Genomic DNA, 15864 nt, shown 5'->3' with positions numbered 1-15864 from the left:
AAAAGGCACATGACAGTCTGCTTGGAGTTTGCCAAGAGGTACCTAAAGGAGTCTGACCATGAGAAAGAAGATTCTCTGATCTGATGAAACCAAGATGGAACTCTTTGGCCTGAATGCCAAGCATCACATCTGTAGGAAATGTCATTTTAGAATAAGGCTGTAATGTAACAAAATGTGGAAAAAGTCAAGCGGTCTGAATACTTTCCGAATGCACTGTATGTAACCAAGCTTTCATTGCTCATTGTTTATTTTTCGTTTTACTATTTGTTTCCAATTATTATGATTATTTTTATTTTATTGTGTTCTGCATTGTTGGGAAGGGCTCGTAAGAAAGCATTTCACTGTTAGTCTACACCTATTGTTTAAGAAGCATGTGAAAATTCTAATTAGACTTTGATTTGAATCTCTAGTTTTTCTGCTGGAGAGCGACGTACACTCTTAGAACAAAAAGGTGCTATCTAGAACCTAAAAGGGTTCTTCAGCTGTCCCCATAGGTAAACCCTTTGAAGAACCCTTTTGGTTCCAGGTTTAACCCTTTTGGGTTCCATGTAAAACCCTTTCCACAGTTCTTCAGCTGTCCAATGACCCTTTTGGAACCCTTTTTTCTAAGAGTGTAGGTTATCACGTGCCTCTGTTTCCTGAAGTCGAGCACAGTGCAGGCTTTTCTTGGTGGACATCTTGAGACGGATAGCTGGGCGAACGTTTCTGAGCTTGGTTAAGATCATCCGAGGATCTGTCCAGCACTCCGCTCCTCTCAAGGCATCCGTAATGAGGACATCCCTGATGTCATTCAGCAATCAAAAATGAAATAAAACTAAATATGTCTAAATATGCCTTCTGACTTGCAACATTGAACATAAGGACTCTCTTGGACTCCAACCATGCCGCTGACATGCCCAAACGAAAGACTCATTGCAGCAGAGATGAAGCGATATAACATCGACATCACTGCTCTCAGTAAGACCACACTCCTGGGTGAAGGGTTGCTCAGGAAGGAAGGAAAGGGCTACACCTTCTTCTGGAAGTACACAAAAATGCAAAAATCTTGTTTTTGTGTGACATCAAGAGAGATCGTAAGATATGGAGTGGAGACTTTGTGCTGAACATCAACAACACCATGTTCCATATGAAAAACAAATATAAACACTTCCTGGATGCACCCACAACCACAGCACTTGCACCTCAAGGACTACATGATTGTCAGGCGCTCTGATATCTTCTACATCTGCATTGCTTGCTGTTTGGGGTTTTAGGCTGGGTTTCTGCATAGCACTTTGTGACATCGGCTGATGTAAAAAGGGCTTTATCAATAAATGTAATTGATAGATATATGTGTTACAGAGTAGACACCCACAGTAGCTACTCTAATTGCGTACTGGCAGTGTCTGCTGTGGCAGGTGGGAAGGTGCAAGTAACCTGAAAAAGATCTAATCTCTCAATGTTCAAATCTCTCAATGTTCATCTCAAAGTGCGCCAAATTCATGCATCCTTCTTTTTTTGCCAGGGGAGGATGCCCTCAGACCCCCCTTCTGGCTTTGGACTAATATCTTGAAATCATAGAAACGCCCCTGATCCACAAGCTTTATATTATGGTTCTCTCTGGGAACTGGAGATTAAATATGAAGTGGGTGAATATTTTAGATGTTCCTCCTAGTTTGTGTGTGTGTAGCACACAGGGTGCTGTGTTGCATCTAGTGCAGTTGAGCATGCCTACTTCCCACCTGCTTGCAAACCTCTCGCGTACAGCTCGCTGGCGCTGGCTAGCCCTTGTGGTAAACCAGGAAGCAGCTACGCGCGTAAGCCTTCCCTTGCCAGTACACAGCCTCTCCTTCACTAAGACTCCTGCCGGGCCTCCTCGTGGCAACACACGGTAACTGGGCGTCCCCCCAGGCTAACTCGGCAAGGGATCTCTGAGCAGCAGTGGTCCCCAGAGGTGCGGTGCGCAGGCCCTGTGGGTAAGTCTGGGAAGACAACGGCTAGGGGAGCACAGCCTGAGAGAAAAGCAACGTGCTGTCGGCAGGAGGTCCTCCGACAGACTGGAGTTCCGGCAGTCTCCTGCAGCTGTGGAGAGGTGCTGGTCGTCTTGGATTTTTTTCCAAGTCCATTTTCCAATAGCGAAGAAGTGATGTTCGGACAAGCGCATCACCATGTCACTCTAAATAATATCCACCTAAATTTCTTGCACCATTAAAGTCTATTGGTGACGAGGTGCTGGGTAATGGGGGCAGGACTGAATGACCTGGAAGCTCCTAGCCAGGCCCCTGCACAGTAGTGTCTGTCACAGGGCTATTGGTCATCAGCAGCTGGGATTTGAGAGGCAGCTGATCCTGGCAGACCACTGTATGTCTGAGCAGCCCTATTTAGGAACACCACTTCTCACCCCAGCTGGGGAAAGGCCTAGAAACGGTAGCATGAACATTGCACACTCTAACTCACATGGATTTCAATATCGGGGGCTTGGAAAAACTCCCTAGAAATGCAGGAGCCTAGGAAGAAACCTAGAGAGAAACCAGGCTCTGAGGGGTGGCCAGTCCTCTTCTGGCTGTGCCGGGTTGAGATTATAACAGTACATGGCCAAGATGTTCAAATGTTCATAGATGACCAGCAGGGTCAGATAATAATAATCACAGTGGTTGTAAAGGGTGCAACAGGTCAGCACCTCAGGAGTAAATGTCAGTTGGCTTTCATAGCCGAACATTCAGAGATAGAGACAGCAGGTGCAGTATATTGCCAAAAACATCCATACCACTCAACAGCTTCAAACATAGACTGACTTGTCCAATGAGCCAAACTGATTAAGAATCAATCCTACAGTTCCCAAAGACCCTCTCTCTCTCGCACGCACGCACACACACTATGCAGTAATTAGAATCCATAGAGCAGCTTTAAAAGGTGCAATATGCAGAAATCACTCCACCATTTCCTGGTTGCTAAAATTCTAATAGTTTGCCTAATTTCAAATATCATACCCCCCCCCCCCCCAAAAAAAGAAAATGCTAACCTCCATTGTTATTGTAATGGTAAGAGGTTAGCATGTCTTTGGGGTGAGACATTTGTGTGTCTGTAACTTTTTCACTCATCATTATTCATGATTCATTCAGGATTATCTGTAATCATGGTAGCATCCACATTAATGTAGAATTGTTTAGAAATGCAGTACCAGTCAAAAGTTTGGACACCTATTCATGGAATCATGTAGTAACCAAAAAAGTGTAAAACAAATCAAAATATATTTTATATTTCAGATTCTTCAAAGTAACCACCCTTTGCCTTGATGACAGTTTTGCACAATCATGGCATTCTCTCAACCAGCTTCATGAGGTAGTCACCTGGAATGCATTTCAATTAACAGGTGTGCCTTGTTAAATATTCATTTGTGGAATTTCTTTCCTTCTTAATGCATTTGAGCCAATCAGTTTGTGTTGTGACGTGGTAGGGGTGGTATACAGAAGATATCCCTATTTGGTAAAATACCAAGTCCATATTATGGCAAGAACAGCTCAAATAAGCAAAGAGAACATTTCTTCAAGTGCAGTCGCAAAAACCATCAAACACTATGATGAAACTGGCTCACATGAGGACAGCCACAGGAAAAGAAGACCCAGAGTTACCTCTGCTGCAGAGGATAAGTTCATTAGAGTTAACTACACCTCATATTGCAGCCCAAATAAATGCTTCACAGAGTTCAAGTAACAGACACATCTCAACATCAACTATTCAGAGGAGACTGTGTGAATCAGGCCTTCGTGATCGAATAGCTGCAAAGAAACCACTACTAAAGGACAACAATAATAAGATGAGACTTGTTTGGCCAAGAAACACAAGCAATGGACATTAGACGGGTGGAAATCTGTCCTTTGGTCCGATGTCCAAATGTAAGACTTTTGGTTCCAACCGCTGTGTCTTTGTGAGACGCAGAGTAGGTAAACGGATGCATGAGTGGTTCCCATCGTGAAGCATGGAGGAGGAGGTGTGATGTTGACACTGTCTGTGATTTATTTAGAACTCAAGGCACACTTAACCAGCACGGCTACCACAGCATTCTGCAGCGATATGCCATCCCATCTGGTCTGCGCTTAGTGGGACTATCATTTGTTTTTCAATAGGACAGTGGCCCAAAACACACCTCCAGGCTGTGTAAGGGCTATTTGACCAAGAAGGAGAGTGATGGCGTGCTGCATCAGATGACCTGGCCTCCACAATCACCCGACCTCAACCCAATTGAGATGAGTTGGACCACAGAGTGAAGGAAAAGCAGCCAACAAGTGCTCAGTATATGTGGGAACACCTTCAAGACTGTTGGAAAATAATTACTCATTAAGCTGGTTGAGAGAATTCCAAGAGTGTGCTAAGCTGTCATCAAGACAAAGGGTGGCTACTTTGAAGAATCTAAGATATATTTTGATTTGTTGAACACTTTTCTGGTTACTACATGAATCCATATGTGATATTTCATCGTTTTGATGTCTTCACTATTATCCTACAATTTAGAAAAAATTAAGAAAAACACTTGAATGAGTAGGTGTGTTCAAACTTTTGACTGATACTGTATATTCAATTCTTATTTACAATATAAGTGACTCCAAAATGACACAACACATTATTTACCATTAATTTCTATTCGGGACACAAAATCATCTGAAACACATCCAAAACAAACAGCAAATGCATCCAACCAATTTGTAGAGTCACAAGCTTGACGTAATCATTGCGTGCTATGAATATGGGACCAAATAACTTTCTACTACTTTAATACTCCTATAAGTGAATTCGTCCCAATACTTTCGGTCCCCTAAAATGGGAGGACCATGTACAAAAAGTGCTGTAATTTCTAAACGGTTGAATCGATATGGATGAAAATACTCTCAAATTAAAGTTTACAGTCTGCACTTTAACAGTATCATTTTATATCCAAAGTGCTGGAGTACAGAGCCAAAACAAAACAAAACAAAATGTGTCACTGTCCCAATATTTTTGGAGCATACTGTATATGTGAGGTTGTGTGTAGTCTAGGGAGTGTGCATAGTTCCAGTACAAAAAAAATGGGTCAATGCAAATAGTCCGGGTAGCCATTTCATTCAGGAGCTGTTTAGGAGCCTTTTGGTCCCAGACTTGGCGCTCCGGTGCTTCTTGCCGTTCTGGTGCTTCTTGCCGTTCTGTAGCGGAGAGAACAGTCTATGACTTGGGTGGCAGGAGTCTTTGACAATTTTTAGGGCCTTCCTCTGACACCACCTGGTATAGAGGTCCTGAATGGCAGGGAGCTCGACTGCCATCCAGGACAACAATAGAAAAAGTAAGTAGCTAAGTGAATAAAATGGATAATAAAAATTAAAGCTCAATAAAATAATTTAATAAATTTAATAAAGGGCAGTTTTTTTTTGTTTTTTTTTACAAATAGTTACATAGCCTAGCATGTTTAGCAGGAGAATGGAATAGGTTATAAGCCTTCGATGATTCATTTCATTTGGTCACCTCAACATTGCCCATTTTAAACAGGGTTATTTATCAATTTGTAGTAAAGTTCAGCTTCAGTCCACAGGGGGGCACTGTGACACTGTCAGAAGATATGCGCTTCAGTCATAAAAACGTTTTCTCATCTCTTCGGTAGCTAGCAAAGCTAGATACAGAAACGAAACCCATCAAATACACTGGCTGGAAATAAACACTTCACCTCATGACTTATATCAACATCCTTACCTTGTCCATTCACTAAATATACAGTTAAATAACTCTGACCAACATCCAATAGCTTAAGGATGCTGAGTGCTAATGCTAGCTTATTAGCATTAGCTAAACCTTATGCCGAGCGAGACTAGCTAGCTAGTTAGCTACCACCAACCCTGCACAAACCTGTGGCTAACTCTGCTGCTGCTGCTGGACTTTGACTTTATGGCTGTTCTGCCCTCTCCACCTCATTCACTGCTGCCTGCTCGTGCTCAACAAGCTCAAACAGATCGCTTTTTTGCTTATCTTTCTGAAGATATTCAGAATATCCAAATTTGCTCTGTGCTATGCTGTAGACTGACTGAGTTACAGGAATTTTGCTTAGTGATGAAATTTACATCTAATCGGTGTTGTAAGGGTGGGGAGGGGTTAAGGGACGTGAGCATCCAGTGCATTGTGAAATCTCGACCAATCACAGCATGAACTGTGCCTCTCCAGAGGCACTCTCCGCAGAGTCGACAGAAAGCAGAGTAACCTGTTTTCAGGGACATGAAAACTCATATCAGACTAAAATAAAATAAAAAGTAACATCCAGGGCTGGGCCAAAATCATCCGTGGCTGAATCCTTGGAAGCCCAGGACTAATGATGCCACTGTTGTGGATGCTATCAATGCTAACATATTCCCTCCTAGCCCCAACCTGGCAAATAAGCATATCAATTCGAAAAGGGACCTTATTATTCTACTTTAAATTCCCTCTGTTAGTACAAGAGTTAGCCATCAAACCTGCAGTCCCAGGATAAGTGAACAACACAACAAGCGCAAACACACAACTCCATTCATTCTCAGTCTGGAGTTAGCGCCATGCAATGCTAAGCTAGTGTTAGCTGGTACACCTTCACCATAGAATGACCCATCCCCATCCCTTCAATGCCCTGTCTGTCTACCTCGCTGTGCAAGGGCCTCTCGCCTGTCTCTCCCCATTGTGCTGTCCTATTGGGGAAGACGGTAAACGGACACCGTCGCACTCATTCAGCCAATTCAACATGGCCGCCACCCGATCCCCTGTGAAGTTGTGGGTCAGCTTCTCTCAGCGAGATCCGGTTGCTTCAGCAAGAACAGGGCGATAGATGGGTGGAGAGATCCATTTCACCTGATCATGGGAGATGCCTCAATGTTAAACACTGAAGAGAGAGAGAGGGATGAAGGGAGTGGAAGAGAGGACAGGAGAGGACAGAACAAGGTGGTTGAGATTGAGGAAGACTGACCTAAAAACAAAAATACGAGAACAGTGTGAATGTCAAGAATAAAATAGATTTTTCAGACAATGGTGTGAAGGTGGTTGAACATGTGAAAGGAAGTTAAGCCTGGTCCTAGAACAGTTCATAGATACGAGTGAAAGGAGGTGGTTAAATACGAAAGGGGTTAAGCTGGTCCTAGAACAGTTGATGTAGATACGAGTGAATGAGGCCGTCTGGGAGGATGAGAATAGCGCTTTAACATTGTGAGAAGTCAGTGAACTTGAGCTATACTTTTTTTTGCATAGGCCTCAAGATAACGAGGTGAAGAAGCTCATTACATTCAAGAGAAAGTCTATCCGTCTCTCCACAATAGACGTTTCACCCCCTGCTACTGTATAAGCCGTAGAGCGAAGTGAACTATGGCCAAGGCTCTAAATGAAACATTTCCATTGGTAGCACTGGTGCTCCCAATTTTAAAAAGTTAGGAGCACCATGTGAAATTTAGGCAAATTGATTGAGATACAGCCTATATGAATTCCAGCTACTTTTGAAGCACATGTCGTGCCCTAGAAACTAATATGTAACACTGTGAAGACATTTGTTTATTATAAAAGATGATATGTTGATATGAATACCTGTCATTGAAATTAGAAAGTCATTTGTGGAATATTAGATTTTACATTGTGTAAAAGCACAATTGTCCTATTGAGATGCATTACAATGAATTGTACAATGTCTCTTTAAAAACGTCAGGTTTGTGATGACAAAATGCAAGAGATCTGTCATTCATTCATTGCAATGATCGTTGATCTCCAGAAGTAGCTATCCCTTTTCCTTTCTTTTTGTGCCCCCACATGTTTGGATATACTGGTAAATCTTTCCTACAACGGCCGCAGATGTAACATTTTTTTCCTAAAACACCACGCAGATAGAATGTCTGCTAAGTCTGTCGTTGAGGCATGTGTCGATACTAATACGAAAGAAAGCTCTGCTCTCAAAATAAAACTCTTGGTCGCACAGCAAAATCTTTTTTTTGCACTTTAGAGCCTTGACTATGGCTCGTGTTAATTGCATTCTTCAGAAACTATTCAAATACAGACACTTTGCAGCGAAGCTACATTCAGGTCCACAATTATTGGGACCTTGGTAAAGATGAGCAAAAAAGACTGTATAAAATAAATAATAGAAATACTTAGCTCCATTGTAAGGGAAATTGTATTATTTTATACTAATACAATTGCTTAGAGAATAAGATTGGCAGCCCTGTTTTCAATACTCTAGCACCCTTCCTTTCCGAAGATAACGACACTGAGCCTTGTCCTAAAAAGGTTTTATGAGATTGGAGAACACAGGGGCGATCTTAAACCAACCCTCCAAACAGAATCTTGCTTTCCTTTGTCTGCGCTTATGGACTGCCCTCTTCAATTCAAACCACAGGTTTTCAATGGGGTTCAAGTCCGGACACTGAGATGTCCATTGCAAAATGTTTATTTTGTGGTCAATGAACCATTACTTTATGTATTTTGATAAGTGCATGGAGTTATTGTCTTGCTGTAAAATCCACTTGAGGCCAAGTGTTAGCCTCCTGCAGAGGCAACCAGGTTTTTTGGCAAAAATGTCCTGGTACTGGGTAAAGTTCATGATGCCGTTGACCTTAACAAGGGCCCCAGGACCAGTGGAAGCAAAACAGCCCCATAACATCCAAGATGCACCACCATATTTTTCCGTAGGTATGAGGTACTTTATTGCACTGGTGTGCATGGCCAAAAATATATGTTTTTGAACACACCACTGGTGTGCATGGCAAAAAATATATGTTTTTGAACACACCACTGGTGTGCATGGCCAAAAATATATGTTTTTGAACACACCACTGGTGTGCATGGCCAAAAATATATGTTTTTGAACACACCACTGGTGTGCTGAAGTACTGAAAACAGGGGTGCCAATAATGTTGACCCTTATCTTTTAAATGTTTTATTACTTGTTAAACAAAATCTCTTTCTCTGAGCAATTGTATTAGTATACAATAATATCATTTTCCAATTCTTTCAACATGCAATATAGCTTCGTATTAGTCCTTTTTATTTCATAGGTTTTTTTGCTCATCTTTCTCAAAGGGTGCCAATAATTATGGACTTGATGTATATAGGAGCCTTTTACCAAAACTTGGTCTATTTCTGAAATTTGTGCCACCTCCTCGTCCTCCTCGTAGAATTTATTTATGTTTCACTCACTCAGACAATAGTGCTGCGTTTACACATGCCGCCAAAGTCTGATCTTTTGTCACCGATTGGTCTTTTGACCACTTACTATAGAATTCTGTAGTATACTGTAGAATGCTATACTACACGCCGTAGTACTCAATCATGTCTAGTACATACTATAGAATGTTGATGTATACTGTAGAATACTATAGTAAATACCACAGTATTATCCACAAATAAACACTGTAGTAAATACTACAGTAATGTTCACCAAAACACTAGTCTGTAAAAACACTACATTTTGTAATTATGGTAAATAATACAGTATTTAATTAGCATATTCCATCCCCATTCCCCTCCCCCATATACATAAGTGAGAAACCTACATGCCAAGTATAGACCATATATTGTGTTCCCTACAGGTTATAGAAAAGAGCAGAAGCTATCTAAAGAGCTAAACTATCTGTTTAGACCCCAGTCCTACCTACCTACAGGTTATAAACAATTGTCTCGTTTAGTATTTCTCCAGTAGGTTTCCTCAATGAGAAAGCCTCCACTTCTATGTCAAAGATAATAAAACAAAAACATTATAGTAAATACTACAGTAATGTCCGCAAAAGTATACTACAGTTAGCAAAAACACTACTGTAAATGCTACAGTGTACTACAATCCGCAAAAACACTACATTAATTACTATAATATATACACTACAGTTTTCTTTTAGTACAGTATTTATACTGTAGTTAACTGTAAATACTATAGTATACTACAGTAAATACTACAGTAAAGTCAGCTAAAATACTACACTGAATACTATAGTATTTATACCATAGTATTTATTCATGTGCGCTGTTCCAGATAAATCTCATCCACTGGAGTGCTGCGTTACTCACAAAGCAAAACCACTCTATCCTGAGTCCTTTTAAGTCCTTTCTCTGCCTCTTTCCCCCCTCATCCCCCTTTACCTCCCTCCCTTCATCCCTGTGTGCCATCACATACACAATTGGAGATCTGGGTCAACCCTGTCTGTTCTCCCGCTGTGATGGAAGAGGGGAAAGAACGAAAGAAGGGGAAATAAAAATAAAAATTGAGGGAAGGAAAAGGAAAGGAGAGAAGGGTGAAGTGAATCAAAAGGACATTGAGGTGACATCTGGTTGTGCTTCCAGGACGACAAAAACAACAACAACTCAAAGTAGCAGCAGGGACAAAGATGGCTGCCATGATTTGACCTTTGCCCTGGGCGACTTGTAAACAATCACGACACACAGCAGGTTTTTCCCTTCCTTCTTCGGCATGGGGTTGAGGGAAGAAACAATGTTTTTTTCGTTCTTGCCAGCTCTTTCTCTCTCTGGCCTCAAGGACTACTCTCCTCCCTCCCCCCTCCTTCCCCCACTCTCTTTCTCTCTCACGCCAGCTTCCTGCTTTCCTGTCAGGCATATATCAGGCCAGTCAGCTGTGAAGGGTCTGACGCACCTCAGGGCTATTCAGTGGGGCCGGCGCGACGCAATTCATTTAAAAAAAGAGCGATTGAAATAAGCCCTGGCACAGGAGTTGCTGAGTAAGCAGGGGCTGTCTGAGTCTCATCGTTCTGTAAACCACCCTCACTCACTACACACACACACTGCTACACACATGAATTCACACACACAAACAAGCACAAGCACATACACATACAGACATACACGTACACTCACACACACTCACCCTGTGGCTAGCCTGGGTCCCCACCCCCATTCTCTCTCTATTGTCCTCATCACATGGTGTTGATTTAGTGCTATTTTGGGGGGCTGCCATTCATACACTAGTGTGTGTGTGTGTTTTTCCTTTTCTATTTTTTATTCAATGTTTTGAGAGATAACAAAGGTAGGGAGGTTTGTGTTGGGTCACAACTGATGTCACAAGCCTGCATTGTGGGTGTTGGGGTTTTTCTGCCTTTTATCAAAAGGGAAGTGTGTGTGTGTGTGTGTGTGTGTGTGTGTGTGTGTGTGTGTGTGTGTGTGTGTGTGTGTGTGTGTGTGTGTGTGTGTGTGTGTGTGTGTGTGTGTGTGTGTGTGTGTGTGTGTGTGTGTGTGTGTGTGTGTGTGTGTGTGTGTGTGTGTGTGTGTGTTTGATTGCCAGAAATTAACCATGACTGACAGTTGAGTTGATGCAATTAGGGTCATGCGGGTCCATTTCATGCCAAGCCATGGTACATGACATCTATGACTACCCTTTTATACTGTGTAACATGGGCCTCAAAAGGTCACAAACCATCAACAACCCACACTGTATATAAGCCCTCCTTAGAGAGAGTATGACTGCCCATATTGTTAAAAAAATTATCATTGATTGGGTGCCCTTTTTTTTCTTCCTCCTGCGAATGAAAAAATATATATATATTACATTTACATATTTTCCTCTTCCCTTTTTCCTAGAAAAAGGAGCTAGCTGCTGATTCAGGTCAAAAGGCAGAACCTTGACACACACACACACACACACACACACACACACACACACACACACACACACACACACACACACACACACACACACACACACACACACACACACACACACACACACAAACAAACAGACCACTAAACCCATTACAATTTCACAGTGCTCGAAAAGGGGAGGTCTATGCTCTGAGAGGAAACATCTAAACTCTCACCCACACAGTGGCACAGAAATATCAAAGTGAAGCTCACAACAGGAGCAATATTCTGCAATGCCTTTAGTCTATAAAAAGAAAGTCAGCTGCCTTTCTTGATGGAAAAAATCAGGCTAGCTATACGAGTAGCCCTATTCAACTCGTTGCATCATTTCCCATCTCTAGCTGGGGGGGCAGCATATGCTAGCAGAGCTGCTAATCTTGCAGAGACGCTGCCAACTGGGGACCTAGCCAAGTGCCTATGGGCACTTCTAGTGGAGTGGAAATGCTGCAGAACTCTCATAACCCAAAATGCACTATCAGGCCTTGCACTGTGTCTTGCTGACTGTCATTACATGAAGCTACTCATCAGTGCTTTAATCAAGCTTGCAAACCTAACTGGTAACTGTTCTGCCGCCGAATGATGATGCTGCTCAAGTGTAGAACCTGGAGTTGGATCAGTACATCTTTATCTCCTGAGTTTGGAGTTCTACCTTGTTTCATTTTTTTTGGGGGGGGGGGGGGTATTAGATAGACTTAGGGCCTTTGCATATACACTGGATGCACAAAACCCCTCACATGCTTACACACACACACCTCTTTAAGGTTAGGCTACATCATTTCCTAGATAATGTAGGGTTGTTGTAACGGCTGTCTAATGCCTCCTCCTCGGATGAGGAGAAGGAGTAAGGGTCGGACCAAAATGCAGCGTTGTATGTAGACATAATGAATTTAATAAATGAAAGACAAAACACGAAGAACACTTGAATTGATTACAAAATAACAAACGACGTAGACTGACCTGAACAAGAACTTACATAAACACGAAGAACGCATGAAACAGGAACAGACTACCTAAATGAACGAACGAACGAACGAACAAAACAGTCTCGTGTGGTGCAAACAGACACAGACACAGGAACATTCACCCACAAACAAACAGTGAGAACAGCCTACCTTAATATGGTTCTCAATTAGAGGAAACGTCAAACACCTGCCCCTAATTGAGAACCATATCAGGCAACACAATTAAACCAACATAGAAACAATTAACATAGAATGCCCACCCCAACTCACGCCCTGACCAACTAAACACATACAAAACAAGGAAAACAGGTCAGGAACGTGACAGAACCCCCCCCCCCCTCAAGGTGCGAACTCCGAGCGCACCACCTAAAGTCTAGGGGAGGGTCTGGGTGGGCATCTGTCCACGGTGGCGGCTCCGGCTCCGGACGTGGTCCCCACCCCACCACCACCATAGTCATAGTTCCGTAGCCTCCTCCAAATGGCCACCCTCCCAATTAACCCCACTGGATTAAGGGGCAGCACCGGACTAAGGGGCAACACCGGAATGAGGGGCAGCTCCGGACTGAGGGGCAGCTCCGGACTGAGGGGCAGCACCGGACTGGCTGGCGGATCCTGGCTGGCTGGCTCTGGCGGATCCTGGCTGGCTGGTGGCTCTGGCCTCTCATGGCTGGCTGGCGGCTCTGGACGCTCATGTCTGGCGGATGGCTCTGGCCGCTCCTGTCTGGCGGAAGGCTCTGGCTGCTCCTGTCTGGCGGAAGGCTCTGGCTGCTCCTGTCTGGCGGAAGGCTCTGGCTGCTCCTGTCTGGCGGACGGCTCTAGCGGCTCCTGTCTGGCGGACGGCTCTAGCGGCTCCTGTCTGGCGGACGGCTCTAGCGGCTCCTGTCTGGCAGATGGCTCTGAAGGCTCATGACAGACGGGCGGCTTTGAAGGCTCAGTACAGACGAACGGCTTTGCAGGCTCAGTACAGACGGGCGGCTCAGACGGCGTTGGGCAGACGGGCAGTTCAGGCACCGTTGGGCAGACGGGCAGTTCATGCACCGTTGGACAGACGGGCAGTTCAGGCGCCGCTGGGCAGACGGCAGACGCGGGCCGGCTGAGGCGCACTGTAGGCCTGGTGCGTGGTGCCGTAACTGGAGGTACCGGGCTAAGGACACGCACCTTCAGGCTAGTGCGGGGAGCAGCAACAGGACGCACAGAACTCTGGAGGCGCACAGGAGGCTTAGTGCGTACTGTAGGCACTGGTGGTAATGGGCAGGAGACACGCACCATAGGGCTAGTGCGTGGAGGAGGAACAGGGCTCTGGAGACGCACAGGAGGCTTGGTGCGTGGTGCCGGCACTGGTGGTACTGGGCTGGGGCGGGGACGTGGCGCCGGATATACCGGACCATGCAGGCATACTGGCTCCCTTGAGCACTGAGCCTGCCCAACCTTACCTGGTTGTATGCTCCCCGTCGCCCGACCAGTGCGGGGAGGTGGAATAACCCGCACTGGGCTGTGTATGCGAACCGGGGATACCATGCGTAAGGCTGGTGCCATGTATGCCGGCCCGAGGAGACGCACTGGTGGCCAGATGCGTTAGGGCCGGCTTCATGACATCCGGCTCAATACTCAATCTAGCCCTGCCAGTGCGGGGAGGTGGAATAATCCGCACCGGGCTATGCACACGTACAGGAGACACCATGCGCTCTACCGCATAACACGGTGTCTTCCCGTACTCTCGCTCTCCACGGTAAGCTCGGAGAGTTGGCGCAGGTCTCCTACCTGACTTCGCCACACTCCTTTGTAGCCCCCCCCAAGAAAGTTTTGGGCTTGACTCACAGGTTTCCAGCCTCGCCTCCATGCTGCCTCCTCATACCACCGCCTCTCGGCTTTAGCTGCCTCCAGCTCTTCACGAGGGCGGCGATATTCTCCTGGCTGTGCCCATGGACATTTTCCGTCCAATATTTCCTCCCATGTCCATGAATCCTGCGATCGCTGTTGCTTTCTCCCACGCCGCTTGGTCCTTGGTTGGTGGGTGATTCTGTAACGGCTGTCTAATGCCTCCTCCTCGGATGAGGAGAAGGACTAAGGGTCGGACCAAAATGCAGCGTTGTATGTAGACATAATGAATTTAATAAATGAAAGACGAAACACGAAGAACACTTGAATTGATTACAAAATAACAAACGACGTAGACTGACCTGAACAAGAACTTACATAAACACGAAGAACGCATGAAACAGGAACAGACTACCTAAACGAACGAACGAACGAACGAAACAGTCCCGTGTGGTGCAAACAGACACAGACACAGGAACAATCACCCACAAACAAACAGTGAGAACAGCCTACCTTAATATGGTTCTCAGTTAGAGGAAACGTCAAACACCTGCCCCTAATTGAGAACCATATCAGGCAACACAATTAACCCAACATAGAAACAATTAACATAGAATGCCCACCCCAACTCACGCCCTGACCAACTAAACACATACAAAACAAGGAAAACAGGTCAGGAACGTGACAGTTGTCAAGGAAATGGTGAGGCATTGTTGTCGTGTACATTATATGTTTGTGTATTTTTTCACCGTGTATCCAAAGTCGGGAATATAGCAGATAGAAATCAGTGTTGGGAAGACCGAAGGCCTTGGAGGGCAGCGGAAGAGCAGAGACGGCCTCTTTTCTCCTGCCTTTTCCTGGAATTGTTCCCCATTGTTAAAAATGCAGAGAGCTCGGACAGAACAATCGAGCAGAAAAACAGCTGGCTACCTGCTGTCAAGATGGCAGTAGGCGGAAATCCACCAATAAAAACTTGGCTTTGTTTCAACTGTGGTCTCCAGTAGGCTATTCAGCCTTAAGGGACTCGTCATATTGGCTTTTTTCAGCCATGAATTCATCTGCTATGCTAAGCACAGAAAATAATTCCAAAACAAAAGGTATTTTCCGCACAAAAGTCATGTTCAAATTCATCTGTTTTCCAGGTTAGGTGTATGTGTATACGAGAATTATAGCAGAAATCGATAGACAATCCAAGGTCTTTAGCAAATCTTTCAAAGTGACAACAACCAGTTAGATAACTCTATCGATTGCATTGTTAACCATTGTGAAATGTCCTACTGAGCGTGTTAGATATTTCAATAGGACCATCTAGGCCACACCATAGTATTTCTGTTTACACATCGTAAATACCTTGTCTCGTTGAGATAAAGTCTTGGCCCTTGGACTAGTGGGCTTATTGCATCAATGGGGCAATTTAACTTCGGAAGGCATGTGACCGGTGCACAGCGCCCTTGAACTCGACATTGCCCAATTGCCCATTGTGACACTCCAAAAGTTC

This window comes from Salvelinus fontinalis, chromosome 3 (assembly GCF_029448725.1).
Source record: "Salvelinus fontinalis isolate EN_2023a chromosome 3, ASM2944872v1, whole genome shotgun sequence".
Taxonomy (NCBI): domain Eukaryota; kingdom Metazoa; phylum Chordata; class Actinopteri; order Salmoniformes; family Salmonidae; genus Salvelinus; species Salvelinus fontinalis.
The sequence above is the reverse complement of the archived record's forward strand: the minus strand, read 5'-3'. Positions refer to the sequence as shown.